At 43.4% G+C, this 14936-nt stretch overlaps 1 long non-coding RNA gene across 1 annotated transcript; it reads left to right on the plus strand.

The window, feature by feature from the left end:
• The first annotated feature begins 8076 nt into the window (after positions 1-8076).
• Positions 8077-13655, plus strand: LOC140428723 (uncharacterized). The gene is made up of 3 exons (XR_011948838.1): positions 8077-8128; positions 12144-12346; positions 13004-13655. It is a non-coding gene; the product is annotated as an uncharacterized lncRNA (long non-coding RNA).
• The last annotated feature ends 1281 nt before the right edge of the window (positions 13656-14936 follow it).

Genomic DNA, 14936 nt, shown 5'->3' on the forward strand with positions numbered 1-14936 from the left:
GAGTTATGTTACATGGACATTTGAGTCGGTAAATGCAAGGTTAGATCCCTTTTCGCACAACCTCAGGTTCCACATGAATGCCAACAGCAGCCAGTTCTACCTCACCTCTCAATGTAACTCTTGGACCCTATGTATTAGTCAAACGGCCTGACTGATATCCAATACTGGATGAGCTGAAATGTCTTCCAATTAAATACTAGGAAGACTGAAGGCATTGTCTTTAGACCCCTCCACAAATTCCCTTTCCTCGTCACTGACTGACCTACTCACTGGCCACTTTCTAAAGTTTACAATTGTGATCGAGAATTTGGCCTGAGCCGAGTGCCCAACCCCACATCCTCTCCATTGCCAAGAAAACCTGCTTCCAAGCCAGTCTCACATTGTGCTTCGATTCATCTGGTGCTGATACCTCCGTCCATATCTTTGGCATCCCTCAACTTGACTATCCCAATCCCCTTCCGGCTGGCATCCCACTGGTGAACTGGAAGTGAGCAATGTCAGGTCATTGATGCAGAGATGGTTCAAGCACAAACTAACTATAATCTCATACAGAGGGAAGATGAGGCTTTCAAAGCTAGAGCTGCCGGGGTGATGAAAGCAGGAGTGGGATGCTGAATTTGCATGATCAGCCATGATCATATTGAATGGTGGTGCAGGCTCGAGGGGCCGAATGGCCTACTCCTGCACCTATTTTCTATGTATCTATGTTTCGATGTAGGAAATAAAGGTTAAAACAAAACCGAGAAAGGAAGTTTATACACCTGATAGGTAACCAGGCAGAATACAGAGACTGCACGGAAAATTGAAAAAGGATGTAGGAAAGGCAAAGAGCGAGTATGAGATAAAAGCAGAAAATCTGGGAATACTCAAAGAGTTGGCAGCGTATGTGGAAAAAGACACAGAGTTAATATTTCAGGTACGGTTGCCAACTGTGATTAAATGTATTCCTGGAGGTTTCATCCTATTACCTAATCCCCCCCCCCCCCCCACCATCCCCCCACCACACTCCTCCCACCCCCCGACCCCCAGTCAGTCCAGCCAGTCGGCGGCCAACACATCTTTGTGATACATTGCCTTCCTATACCATTTAAAACGAAACAAGACTCATTTACCCAATTGGATGATGCTCGACTGTCAATAAACATTTTCAATACTTCTATATCTGGCAAAGAGAAAGTTAAAAGAAAATGGAAAAAAAGCAATCGGTTTATCATGTCCTGATTATCTTTCTTCATCGTTGTACACAGCAGTGCCCCAGAGATTGATCGTCACTTCCTGGAGACTCCAGGCCAATCCTGGAGGGTTGGGATCCTCATTTCACACCAAGTTCCCTCCATCCCTGTGCCTATCTGGGTTGACTCCTAGTCAAGCAATGTCTCATTTAAAAAAAAAAATTAAAATAAATTTAAAGGACCCAATTACTTTTTTCTAATTAAGGGGCAATTTAGCCTGGCCAATCTATTTAGTCTGCATATCTTTGGGTTGTGGCGGTGAGACCCTTGCAGACATGGGGAAAATGTGCAGACTCCACATGGACAGTGACCCGGGGCCGGGATCGAACCCGGGTCCTCGGCGCCGTGAGGCAGCAGCACTAACATCTGAGCCACTGTGCGGCCCCTCATTTTTAACATTTAGTCCTTATTCTCAAATCCCCTCAGTGCCTCACCCTCCCAAACTCTGCAATCACCTCGAGCTCCATAACTCCCTGGGATATCGGCACTAATCTAATTCTGACCTCTTCAGCACCCTGATATAATTTACACCATAAGACCTAGGAGCAGAATTAGGCCACTCGGCCCATCGAGTCTGCTCCGCCATTCAATCATGGCTGATATTTTTCTCATCCCTGTTCTCCTGCCTTCTCCCCATAACCCCTGATCCCCTTATTAATCAAGAACCAAATCTATCTCTGCCTTAAAGACACTCAGTGAATTGGCCTCCACAGCCTTCTGTGACAAAGAGTTCCACAGATTCACCACCCTCTGGCTGAAATAATTCCTCCTCATCTCTGTTTTAAAGGATCGTCCCTTTAATCTGAGATAGTGTCCTCTGGTTCTAGTTTTTCCACAAGTGGAAACATCCTCTCCACGTCCACTCTATCCAGGCCTCGCAGTATCTTATACGTTTCAATAAGATCCCCTCTCATCCTTCCAAAGAGTACAGACCCAGAGTCCTCAAACGTTCCTCATACGACAAGTTCTTCATTCCAGGGATCATTCTTGTGAACCTCCTCTGGACCCTTTCCAAGGCCAGCACATCCTTCCTTAGATATGGGGCCCGAAACTGCTCACAATACTCCAGATGGGGTCTGACCAGAGCCTTATACAGCCTCAGAAGTACATCCCTGGTCTTGACATGAATGCTAACATTGCATTTGCCTACTTAAATGCCGACTGAACCTGCACATTAACCTTAAGAGAATCATGAACAAGGACTCCCAAGTCCCTTTGTGCTTCTGCTTTCCGAAGCACTTCCCCATTTAGAAAATATTCTTTGCCTAAATTCCTCTTTCCAAAGTGCATAACCTCACACTTTTCCACATTGTATTTCATTTGCCACTTCATTGCTCACTCTCCTAGCTTGTCTAAGTCCTTCTGCAGCTGCCTTGCTTCCTCAATACTACCTGTCCCTCTACAGATCTTCGTATCATCTGCAAACTTAGCAACAGTGCCTTCAGTACCTTCTTCCAGATCATTAATGTATATTGTAAAAAAGTTGTGGTCCCAGCACAGACCCCTGAGGCACACCACTAGTCACCGGCTGCCATCCTGAAAACGATCCCTTTATCCCCACTCTCTGCCTTCTGCCAGTCAGCCAATCCTCTATCCATGCCAGGATCTTACCCTTAACACTATGGGCTTTTAACTTGTTTAACAGTCTCCTATGCGGCACCTTGTCAATGGCCTTCTGGAAATCTAAATTAATCACGTCCACTTATTCTCCTTTGTCTAACTTGCTTGTTACCTCCTCAAAGAACTCTAACAGATTTGTCAGACATGACCTCCCTTTGACAAAGCCGTGCTGACTCAGTATATTTTATCATGCACTTCCAAGTGCTTCGCAATCTCATCTTTAATAATGGACTCTAAAATCTTACCAATGACCGAAGTCAGGCTAACCGGCCTATAATTTTCCGTCTTCTGCCTCCCTCCCTTCTTAAACAGTGGTGTTACATTAGCCACCTTCCAGTCATCTGGGAACCTTCCTGCCTCCAGTGATTCCTGAAAGATCATCACTATTGCCTCCGCAATTTCCTCAGCTATCTCTTTTAGGACCTGGGGTGTAGTCCATCCAGTCCAGGTGACTTATCCACCTTCAGACCTTTCAGTTTCCCCAGAACCTTCTCCTTAGTAATGGTCACTGCACTCACCTCTGCCCCCTGATTCTCCTGGAGCTCTGGCATCCCACTGATGTCATCCACCGTGAAGACTGATGCAAAGTACCTATTCAGTTCATCTGCCATTTCTTTGTTTACTATTATTACCTCTCCAGCCACATTTTCTAGTGGTCCAATGTCTATTTTTGCCTCTCTCTTACCTTTTATATATTGAAACAAATCTCTTCCTATCTTCCTTTATATTACTAGCCAGCTTGCACTCGTACTTCATCTTCTCCCCCCCTTATTGCTTTTTTAGTTTTCCTCTGCTCACTTTTAAAGGCTTCCCAATCCTCTGGTTTCCCACTAATCCTCGCTACTTTGTATGCTTTTTCCTTAGCCTTTATGCTGTCCTTGACATCCCTCGTTAGCCATGGATGCCTTGTCCTCCCCTTAGCATGTTTCCTCCTCCTTGGGATGAATTTCTGTTGTGCCTCCCTAATAACTCCCCAAAACTCCTGCCATTGCTGTTCCACTGTCTTCCCTGCTAGGCTCCTTCTCAAATCAACTCTGGCCAGCTCTTCCCTCATGTCTTTGTAGTTACCCTTATTTAATTTAATTTGCACCACCATTGGCGGCCGTGTCTTCCCTAAACCTCTCTACCTCTCTTGCCTCCTTTAACACACTCCTTAATGTTATATGTTTAGCTGCTGTTGTATAAAGAGTCAAAAGTTCTGCTCCTTTTCCACAAACACCTTTAATTTATTTCAACAGACCCTGCACAAAACTCTAACATCACATCACCGGACACAAAGGCCACCTGAAGCCCCTTTACATATCAGCGTCAATTATTGGGCATTTAACATAAATGAGACAACTAATTGGAATGTCTCTTAACCCACTACTTAAAAGTCTCCCCTTCCTTGGAGAAAAAAATAATTAGGTGAAAACAAATTTACAAGAAACTCAAAAACACACACGCAATTTCCCCTCTTCTTTTTTTTCATTTTTGGAAGAAAAAAAAACAGTCACAGACAATATCCAAAAGTTTCTGTGAGCTAGCCCCTCTTTTTGTAAAATAGTCTGATAATTGATAGCTACTGTCAACCCATTTAATGTTTTGCTATTTTCCCTCTGTCCAACATCTGCTTCAAACTTGCGATGTCTATCCGTAACCTTTTTTCATTGACACTTTTTGTAGTGTGCATTTTCCCACAGGGATTTAATGTCAATGTGACAGTCAATCGGTATATTACCTAAATCCTCGAATCCCAAAATTTCTGTCAATATCTGAGATATATTAAAAGACCATATCCACCACCTCTACAAGGCTTAACGTTTCAGCAGCCAAAGTGCTTTTGACCACTCTCCTTATTTTCTTTGTTTCCCACACAAGAGGGCAACATTTACCATTGTTCCCCAAAAGGAAAATTATAAAACCTCCTGCGCTTGAAACCCCATCACATAAATTTGCATAGGACGCATCACTATAAACTATGAGTTTCAAGTGCCTAAGGTCACCAAAAACCAGGAACCTCAAAACACACTCCTTCATTTTTAGTTTGACCAAGCTTTATTTGCTCTTATTATGTCTTCCACTTTGGGATCATTCATTTTTGTACTCAACTCTAAGACATCAAAACTCACGTCCGGTCTAGTCTGTCTACCTAACCAATTCAGTTGCCCAATTAAACTTCGCAGTTGCTCTTTTTCCATCTTTGAAACCATTGTGTCTTTTTGTGAAACCCGGCCACGGCTAATTGTTATTGGGCTGCTGCTTTCCAAATAAGATTGCAGACGTAAAGTTGCCCCTAACTTAGTCTGTCCGATTTCTAATCCAATATATTTAAATGCACCGGAAGCCTGACTTCCAACCCTGAATTCTTTCCTCAAACCAGAGATTACAATAGCTTCGAAATCACTAGTCCCACCCCACAGAAAATCATCGACATGCATCAGAAAGATTTCCTTTATAGTGACAGTAAAACATTGCCGGATCTGTTTTCAACTGGCAACAGCCTAACTTTAACAAAACTGACCTTACCAAAAAATATCAGACTCTAGACGCATCATTTAATCCATATACACATTTGTACAACTTCCAGAGTACCCCTTCTGTGTTAGCTGCCTCTTTCGGAGGATGGAAAAAAATGTCTCTCTGGAGCTGATGCCCTTGCAAGAAGGCAGCTTTTATTCTATCCTATAGATTTGCATTCCCATGCCTTTGTGTCTAATAGAGCCAAGAAGATCTTTAAAATAACATTTCCTGCCGTAGGTGAATCTACCCTTAAATCCTGATCTTCTAAGTTTTCTTCAAATCCACTCGCCACAAGCCTGGCCTTTGTCTTATAAGTTCCATCCGGAAGAACCTTTTCCATGCAAATCCATCTGTGGGATAGAGCTCTTTGTCCCCTATCCGCTACATCCGTGTATATCCCAAATTCACTCCAACTATGCAGATCTTGCTGTTTGGCATTTTTGATAACTTTTTCATCTAACTTATTGGAAGCCACCAAAATCTCACATGCATGTGGGCTTCTACTCCTATTAGTATTTGTAGTCTTACTCATGTTCCGAGACCTTGATAAACTACGTCCCCTCTCCCGCCTGGTATGTCGCCGCCTGGATCTCATTCTGTCCTGCTACTGCTTGATCTTTCCCTTCTGCTGTAGCGTGTCCTTTCAATAGTTCTCGACCTTTTCCTGTCGACCTGTTCACTATCCGATGTACTATCTGAAATGGCACTGCGTTTCTGTGCCCTCCATTTTTGAACTTCGTCTTCCCAATCCATTGTCTTGACTCCCTCCCCTGAATGCTATACATTCAACCAATGTTTATACTTTCCAGTGACCTTCCCTGCTATACTAATAACAGTTGCATCCTTCCATTGACTAGACCCTTCAGGCAAGTATGCCACTTTTGTACCAACTTTTGGCAGTTGTCCTTTCGGAAAAATGGCCTGTTCGAAATCATCCGAAGTGTTGTGTTCCTCTACCTACAGAAACCTTGTCTATATCAGTTAACTGGTCCTCATAATTCTGTAACACTTGCATACCAGATGACCCTGGTTCCTCGTCATGTCTGTCTGCTCTGTCTAAATTTGAAAATTTGTAATCATTATCCTTGATGAATGTACCCTAACAGTTTGATTGCTATGGTGCAAAATAATTGTTTTGCCATCTATGCCTATGATCTTCCCTGGGCCGTTCCATTCATTAAAAGTGTCTCTCTTATAGTATACTATGTCTCCTTGCTGAAAAACAATATTTGATGGCCGTACATTATGCCTCAAAGCTCTGCGAATTCTTTCAAAAAAGCTTTTCTACTGCTATGTAATGCATTTAAATGCTCAGCAAAGGCAGAGCTAATTGTAGTCCCTTCCCAAGCTGGAGGCTGGTCATCCAAAATGGATGGAATTTTAAGATTTCTACCAAACACTAATTGATAGGGACTACAGCCCCCAACCATCTGCAATGAATTCTTTGCATGTACCGCCCATGTTAAAGCTGAATTTAGCTTGCAGTTTGGTCTATCTGCCAAAATTTTCCGGAGCATGTCATCTATTACAGCATGGTTTCTTTCACACACACCATTACTAAATGGGCTTTCTGCAGCCGTATTCAGAACTGAGTTATTCACATTTTCACACATATCCCTAAACTCATCATTAGCAAATTCTCCCCCATTGTCCGTAAGGAATTTTGCCGGTGGGCCCATTCCTGTCCCTATCCATTTTTCCACGATTTGATCCAGAATTACTCGTACAATCGTTGATTGGCTAAATCTGGTTGCTAAATCTACAAATTGCAAAATAAATATATTATTGGCTTTATTCCAGATCTTAAGGTCCATGGCCACAATGTCGTTAAAATCCCTGGCCAAAGGTAGGGTTACTATCGGTCGTGCTGGTGTCCTTCTGTACTTCCTACAAACTTCACAGTGATCACTAACCTGTTCTATTAGCTTAGTATAGTCTTCATCCCTTGCCCCTGCATCCTTTAATAAATGTTTCAGCCTCCAAGGAGACGGATGTGCAAATTGCCTCTGCAGTTTTAATACAACAAGCTTTCTATCAGCTAAAGTCCCATTTTCAACTGCCATTAACACAGCCTTAACAACTGTACTTGAAATATTATTTGTCAGTAATGGGATACAATAGTGTCCCGACTGTGTAAATTCTAAGTCCACCGTCTTTCCAAAAACTGTTACCTTATCCTGTTCCATATCCAGTTTCATCTGTGCTTTCTTCATTGACGGTCTGCTCAGAAGCAAAGGTATCTCACTTGATACAACATCCGTGCTCATGAAATGATTCACTCCGGCAATATTGCAAGGGATCACCACTCTTTTCAGCGACTTCAGAGTATTATCATCCCCAAACCTGAAACTTGTGGAACTTTCAAATTCATAGATTATCATAGAATTTACAGTGCAGAAGGAGGCCATTCGGCCCATCGAGTCTGCACCAGCTCTTGGAAAGAGCACCCTACCCAAGGTCCACACCTCCACCCTATCCCCATAACCCAGCAACCCCACCCTACACTAAGGGCAATTTTGGACACTATGGGCAATTTAGCATGGCCAATCCACCTAACCCGCACATCTTTGGACTGTAGGAGGAAACCGGAGCACCCGGAGGAAACCCACGCACACACGGGGAGGATGTGCAGACTTCGCACAGACAGTGACCCAAGCCGGAATCGAACCTGGGACCCTGGAGCTGTGAAACATTTGTGCTATCCACAATGCTAAGGGCACAATGCCCTTAAATTCCTTAACCTTGTTACGATCTTCAGCATTCAAGGAGTCCAGGTAACATTTTAACCAGTCAATTCCACACACAGTAGATTTGCAGCCACTGTCCAATACAGCACAATTGAAGGATTCTGCAACCAACACCCTCATTACTGGCGTAAAACTGCTTGTTAATAGGACAATGCCTTTTTTCTGGTCACTATCATTTTCCTCTTCTGACTCTTCCGTGTCATGTGTCGCTTCAAACACTCTATTATAACATGTTGGACAGTTGAAAGCATAATTCATGGGCAGCACGGTAGCATAGCGGTTACCGCAATTGCTTCACAGCTCCAGGGTCCCAGGTTCGATTCCCGGCTGGGTCACTGTCTGTGCGGAGTCTGCACATTCTCCCCGTGTATGCGTGGGTTTCCTCCGGATGCTCCGGTTTCCTCCCACAGTCCAAAGATGTGCAGGTTAGGTGGATTGGCCATGTTAAATTGCCCTTAGTGTCCAAAATTGCCCTTAGTGTTGGTTGAGTGGGGTTACTGGTTTACTGGGTTATGGGGATAGGGTGGTGTGGGTTTGGGTAGGGTGCTCTTTCCAAGAGCCGGTGCAGACTTGATGGGCCGAATGGCCTCCTTCTGCACTGTAAATTCTATGAATTTCTATGAATTTCTATAATGGTATTGAGAGTCTCATTGAAAACATCGATTTATCATGCCCCGTGCATTTCTGGGGTTCATCTTCTATTGTAGGTTCTAACTGGGTTTCTGTCTTCATGATTTCCGGGTCCTGATCTCCCTCTATGGTCTTGGAACCTGTTTGTAGCCGTACAATTTAACCATCCTGTTAGTAGTGTATCTTCCATATTCTGCTTTATTGCAGGCTGACCTATTTGGGTCATCAGAGCATTCAGAATCAAATGTTTCCGCAGAAACTTTTTTAAAGCTTCTGTTATCTGATCGAATAAGGTATCCTTACCCGCAAATTGAACTCCTGTCAAAACCAGGAGCCTATCCATGTTGCTCACTCTAGCACAGTCAAGAAAGTTAAAGGCCAACACAGACTGTGGAAATTCCAGGTTGTATTTCTGCAGCCTTTTATATAGTCTGCCAAATTCCATTATATAGTCTTCAATGGAGAAATCCTCTATTTTCCGGAACCTATCAAAATCCGACCATGCTTCATACGCACTTAACAAGTCATCGTTCTTATAAACCTTATCCATATGACGTAATAGAGTCAACAAAGAACAAAGAACAAAGAAATGTACAGCACAGGAACAGGCCCTTCGGCCCTCCAAGCCCGTGCCGACCATGCTGCCCGACGAAACTACAATCTTCTACACTTCCTGGGTCCGTATCCTTCTATTCCCATCCTATTCATATATTTGTCAAGATGCCCCTTAAATGTCCCTATCGTCCCTGCTTCCACCACCTCCTCCGGTAGCGAGTTCCAGGCACCCACTACCCTCTGCGTAAAAAACTTGCCTCGTACATCTACTCTAAACCTTGCCCCTCTCACCTTAAACCTATGCCCCCTAGTAATTGACCTCTCTACCCTGGGGAAAAGCCTCTGACTATCCACTCTGTCTATGCCCCTCATAATTTTGTATACCTCTATCAGGTCTCCCCTCAACCTCCTTCGTTCCAGTGAGAACAAAACGAGTTTATTCAACCGCTCCTCATAGCTAATGCCCTCCATACCAGGCAACATTCTGGTAAATCTTCTGGTAAGTCTGCAGACCTTCTTCTGAGTCTAACTCTTCCACTTCCAGCTCAGAAAACAATTGCTCTGTATTTTACTGTCATAAGATAGAGAAAGAGCCAATGCCATACCTTGTTTTCTCTTTCCCAAGGCAGTTACCTTAGTCCACATAACTACTGCACTTCTCCATTGGTTGTACGATCCCCTTTGAGAAAATAAGGGGTGTCATTATATATACCAGTATATTATGGTGCAGACACACACACACACTGATGGACATGCAGTGGGACCAATCAGCATACACAACACTGCAGCCAATCACCAGTGAGAGCATACGTACTATAAAGACAGGAGACAGGAGAGTTCCCGCTCATTCTAGTAGCAGCCAGCTCGGAGCACAGAGCTCACAGCCTGCAACACAGACATTCACCATGTGCTGAGTGCATCACCTGGTTAGGACTAGGCAAGGATCAACAGTTCAAGCTGGAATTGCATTTACCCACAGTTCAAGTATGTTAATATAGTTAACTTTATAATAAAATAGAGTTGCACCACTTCCAGTGTTGGTGACCTGTTTGTGATCCAGAACACCCAACACATCAAGGGCGGGTAGTCATATCCACCCATCTTTATCCGAGGTTCAGCCATATATTTGGGGGGGGGGGTTTCTTCTCACTCACTCCTTGTTTTGGTCTGGAAAAGTTGTATCTTTCAACCCTTCACATTTGCACAGCAACCATCCTCCGTTACCATTTGTTATACGTTTAGCTGCTGTTGGATAAAGAGTGAAAAGTTCTGCTCCTTTTCCACTCACACCTTTAATTTACTTCAAGAGACTCTGCACAAAACTCTAACTTCACATCACTGGACACAAAGGCCACCTGAAACCCTTTACACATCAGTGTCAATTATTGGGTAATTAACATAAATGAGACAACTAATTGGAATGTCTCTTAACCCATTACTTAACACTTAAAACCTACTTTTTTCTTTGATCAAGCTTTTGATCACCTGACCTAACAATCCTTAAACAAACTTTGTTTGATAATGCTCCTATGTTAAATGTGCTACAGAAATGCAGAATTGTTGCTGTTGTTGATTTTGGCTCCAAACACTTCCACCGACGTCCCACGTGTGATCACACCTTGTTCCTTTTAAAGGGAAGAGAGTTCTCTGCCAATTTGTATTGCCTTTGTTAGAATCTCATCACACTGTCTTTCCATTTCCCTTACTCTATTTTGGCCCAACTGGTTTGACGTTAATGAAGCGTGTTTAACTGCAGATGTGTGGCTGGCTCACACGCTTAATCTACATCTCCCAACCTTCAGGGCCAATGGCATCAGATGGATATTTTCCCGGCACTTTAATGTTGCCCTGAGGGCCTTGGTTAAAGCTAAGGTCACAGAGCCAGATTCTCTCTCCTGCAGCAATGGGAAATCACAAGTTTCTGACCTTGACTTGAGACGAAGGTGAGAGGGAAAGTAAATAGGGGAGAGTGACACAGAACTTTGAGCTCTGTCTTTGACCTCCAAAGCCCTAGCTCATGTTAAAGAGGCAGTTTCTCTAGAGTTCTGACCATGGTACAGTCCAGTTGAGTTTTAAATAGACCATCAGTTTCTGTCATGAATTTAAAAAAGAAAACTGGCAATTGTGGTAAAGACGAAAACAATGGGAATTGGAGTTGGTCGTTTAGCTTGAAAACGCATCTAGTTCCAAAGTTCCAAACCTGTACTCAACATCACAGCTGGTCATTTCTTCCAGTTACATTCTATGTTTTAGAAATCTGCCATCCTTGCATTTGAGTATTAATTTCACTTTTCGTCATTGGTTTCTTTTCTTTTAGTTTCCAGTCTAAATTACTTCATGTTTCCATCTCTTAACATTAAAATGAATCCACTCTTCCTTTTACATTCCATCCAGCCTTCTCATTTCTAGCTAATCCCGCAGTTTCCTTCATGAAACTGATTCTCCCCAAAACGCTGAGATTATGGTTTGAATTTTTGTTTGTGGGCCCTGTGCTGTTCTTTGTGTTGCTAAATTCAGGATGGTTGGCGTCGTGTTCACAAAAAACACAAATAGCTTTAAATTGAACAAAGCTTTAAATTTATTAACACTACTTAATTGGATTCAACACTTACTCCTATATAATACACGGTTGATAATAAACAAATAATCTACACTCATCTACTACTAATCTCTATACTATTACATTAACTACGATCTGCTCTCACTCACACTATCTTTCCTTCAGTCTGTACTCCAGCTTTCTCCTCAACCTCTCACCCTCAAGGCTTTATATAGTTGTACATCTAGCTCCCTCTAGTGGTTGATTTATACATTACATTAACCCTTGCTGTTCTTTGCATTTATGATAATGTCTCAGGTCCCACTCCCTCTGTCAGGAGAGGATCTGAGTCAGGAACCTACAGAAGGTGGCATTGGGGCCTAGAGGCTGATTTCCGAGGAGGCGGCCAATTAAATGCCCACCTTTGGGTGCCCTTTCCCATTAAGGATGGAGGGCGATCTCTCTGGGCAAGAGGACATTAGGACACCTTGCAGGACAGATTGGCAGCCAAAACATTGGAGGTAGGTAGGAGAACATGAGGTAGCCTCAAGATGGCGGTGCCCTTGGCGACTTTTCAGAAAACCTAAAATAACAGAGGCCTCTCTGGCTGTTATTGTGAAGGGGAAACCCATCCACTTGCCAGCGGGGAATCATCACCCAATTGTGGATATAACTTGGATAAAGGATTAATCATTGAGGACCCTAGAGTTAATTTTTTTAATCCCTGCAAATACTGAGAAATGAAATAAAAACAAAAGGTGCTGGAAATAGCTTGAAGATCGGTCAGCAATAGTAGACAGACAGATTGGCCTTGGGCGGAGAATCCCTCTATAATGAAAACAAGCACCCAACATTCTCTTTACAGATGCAGACAAACCCACTGCTTTTTCTGGAGTCCGTTGATATTTTGGGTGTAACTCTCATCTCTGAGTCAGGAAGCTGCAGGCTGATGACCAACTCCAGAGATTTGAGCACAGAGATTTCAGCTGACACTCCAGTGCAGTACTGAGGAAGTGCTGCACTGTTGCAAGTCCCATCTTTCAGATAGGACTTTAAACCAAGGTGCCGGCTGCACTCTGAGATGCAAGTAAAACGTTGCATAACACTGTTCCGAAAAGCAGGGGAGTTATTGGCCCAGTAGTTGGCAGTTTATTTTTAACTGCTTTCTTTAATTTAAGGTGCAATTGGATATCCTGATTAGGGAGATTGTGATCACACTACACTCTGCCTGGCGACAAGTATATATAATCTGTAATCAAAACCTACTGAAAATCAAGTGACAAGCTTCATACCTTGGCACAAAAGAAGGGCAGCTGGATTTCTGCGTGCAGAGGCACAAAGATACGGAAAAGGAGATGGAAACAGATGCTGTTCGGAAATGCAGAGGAAAAGACTGTTTTTTGTTAACAACCAAGCAGGATGCTGGTGAGAACGGGTGCTTTGTTCAAAGTGTGATGAATGTAGGATTTTAGACATATTGGATTATAAATATTTGGTCAATTAAGGGTTAAAAGCCGAGAGTGAGGTGACTGCTGCAGTTAAAAGAATGTTGGTTTGAAAGACAATCTCCTCTCTGCACCCTTCGAGACCCTTCTACTGACCTTCTGCAACAGCCGCGAGAACCGTAAGTCTTACTCCAACGCTCGCTACGAGATAGGCACTCCTGACTATCGACCTGTACCCGCTTTGAATCCCGCAGGCTCAGAACCCATATGAAAGGCCATACGTTTCCCTGACCTGGTGGGCCATTTCCAAAGTTAAGTATTGGCCTGTTAGTTGTAGGAAGTAGCTTAGAAGTAGAATTAATGTATAAGTATTGATTACTGTATATAATAAATGTGCGTTGATTTAACTCTTACTAAGTGTTGGATTATTGATCATTACTCGGACTTGAACCACGTGGCGGTATCAGAAAGATACCTGGCGACTCAAGAGCAAAGGTGATAGAACAAGAGCAATTAAAAGGCTAAAACGAGCAACACTATCTACAAGATACACTGCAGCAACTCACTCATGCTCCTTCGACAGCACCTTCCAAATCCATGACCACTGTACTCAATAGGGAAAAACAGTTCAGACCAGTATTCCCATTTCCCAGCTTTTACTGTTATTTTCCTTCAGGAAGGACAAGGACAGCATGGGAACACCACCACCTGAAAGTTCTTCTCTAAAAGTTACTCACCATCCTTACTTGACGTTCCTTCACTGTCGCTGCTTCAAAGCCCTGTAATTCCCTCCCTAACAGCACTGTGGGTGTACCTACACCTTGGGGTCAGCTGCGGTTCAAGAAGGCCCAGCTCACCACCACTTTCTCAAGAGGAACTAGGGACGGGCAATCAATTCTGGCCGAATTCAGGCCACAATCCCAACCTCCATCTCACTCACACCCCACAGGATCCCCACCCCCGCCCAATTATATACTCATCAAAAATGAGTGGCAAATGTAATTCCATCAGGTTTTCTGTGAGTGCCGATCGACTGCCTCGCACTTCCGATCCATGAGAAGTTTCCAGACAGTTCCAGCTGAATGGGCTGGACTGGTTTCCAAACACTGTTTTCAATTGGTAGACGCCGTAATCCAACAGTTTAGCTGGAGCATTTCAGCACTTTTCTCCCAAGCAGCCATGTGATAAAAATCAGCTCAATGCAATTGTCACCTCCATTGCCCCAGATGTGAAGATCACCTTACATAAACCAGCTCAGAACCGGACTGGGGCTGCGAGAGCTGGCTGGAACGTCAGCTCACACATCAAGAGTGGGAGGGATGTTTTGACTAATGTAGCTATCTACACAGAGACCAGACCTGCTTGGCAGGTAGAACAACTGAAACCTGCAGATGAATTCTTTTCTTTCATTTTCTGACCAAAAACACCTCCGCTGTCAGGAGCACTAAAACATTTATGAAAAAAATAGGGGAAGTTTCATGCTAAAGCAGATGGGTAGATTACATTGGGAACAAAATGGAGCGGTTTAAATTTGGGAAATCATAAAGCAAGTCACGTTTGCAAACTGCAATTAGTGATTACCACTTCAAATGAGTGGCACTGGGCAAATCTGTAATTGTTGGGTGTGGTACAGAATACTCTCGACCACCATAGATTCCCCATTGCA

The sequence above is a fragment of the Scyliorhinus torazame genome, chromosome 8, assembly GCF_047496885.1.
Source record: "Scyliorhinus torazame isolate Kashiwa2021f chromosome 8, sScyTor2.1, whole genome shotgun sequence".
NCBI classification, from domain to species: domain Eukaryota; kingdom Metazoa; phylum Chordata; class Chondrichthyes; order Carcharhiniformes; family Scyliorhinidae; genus Scyliorhinus; species Scyliorhinus torazame.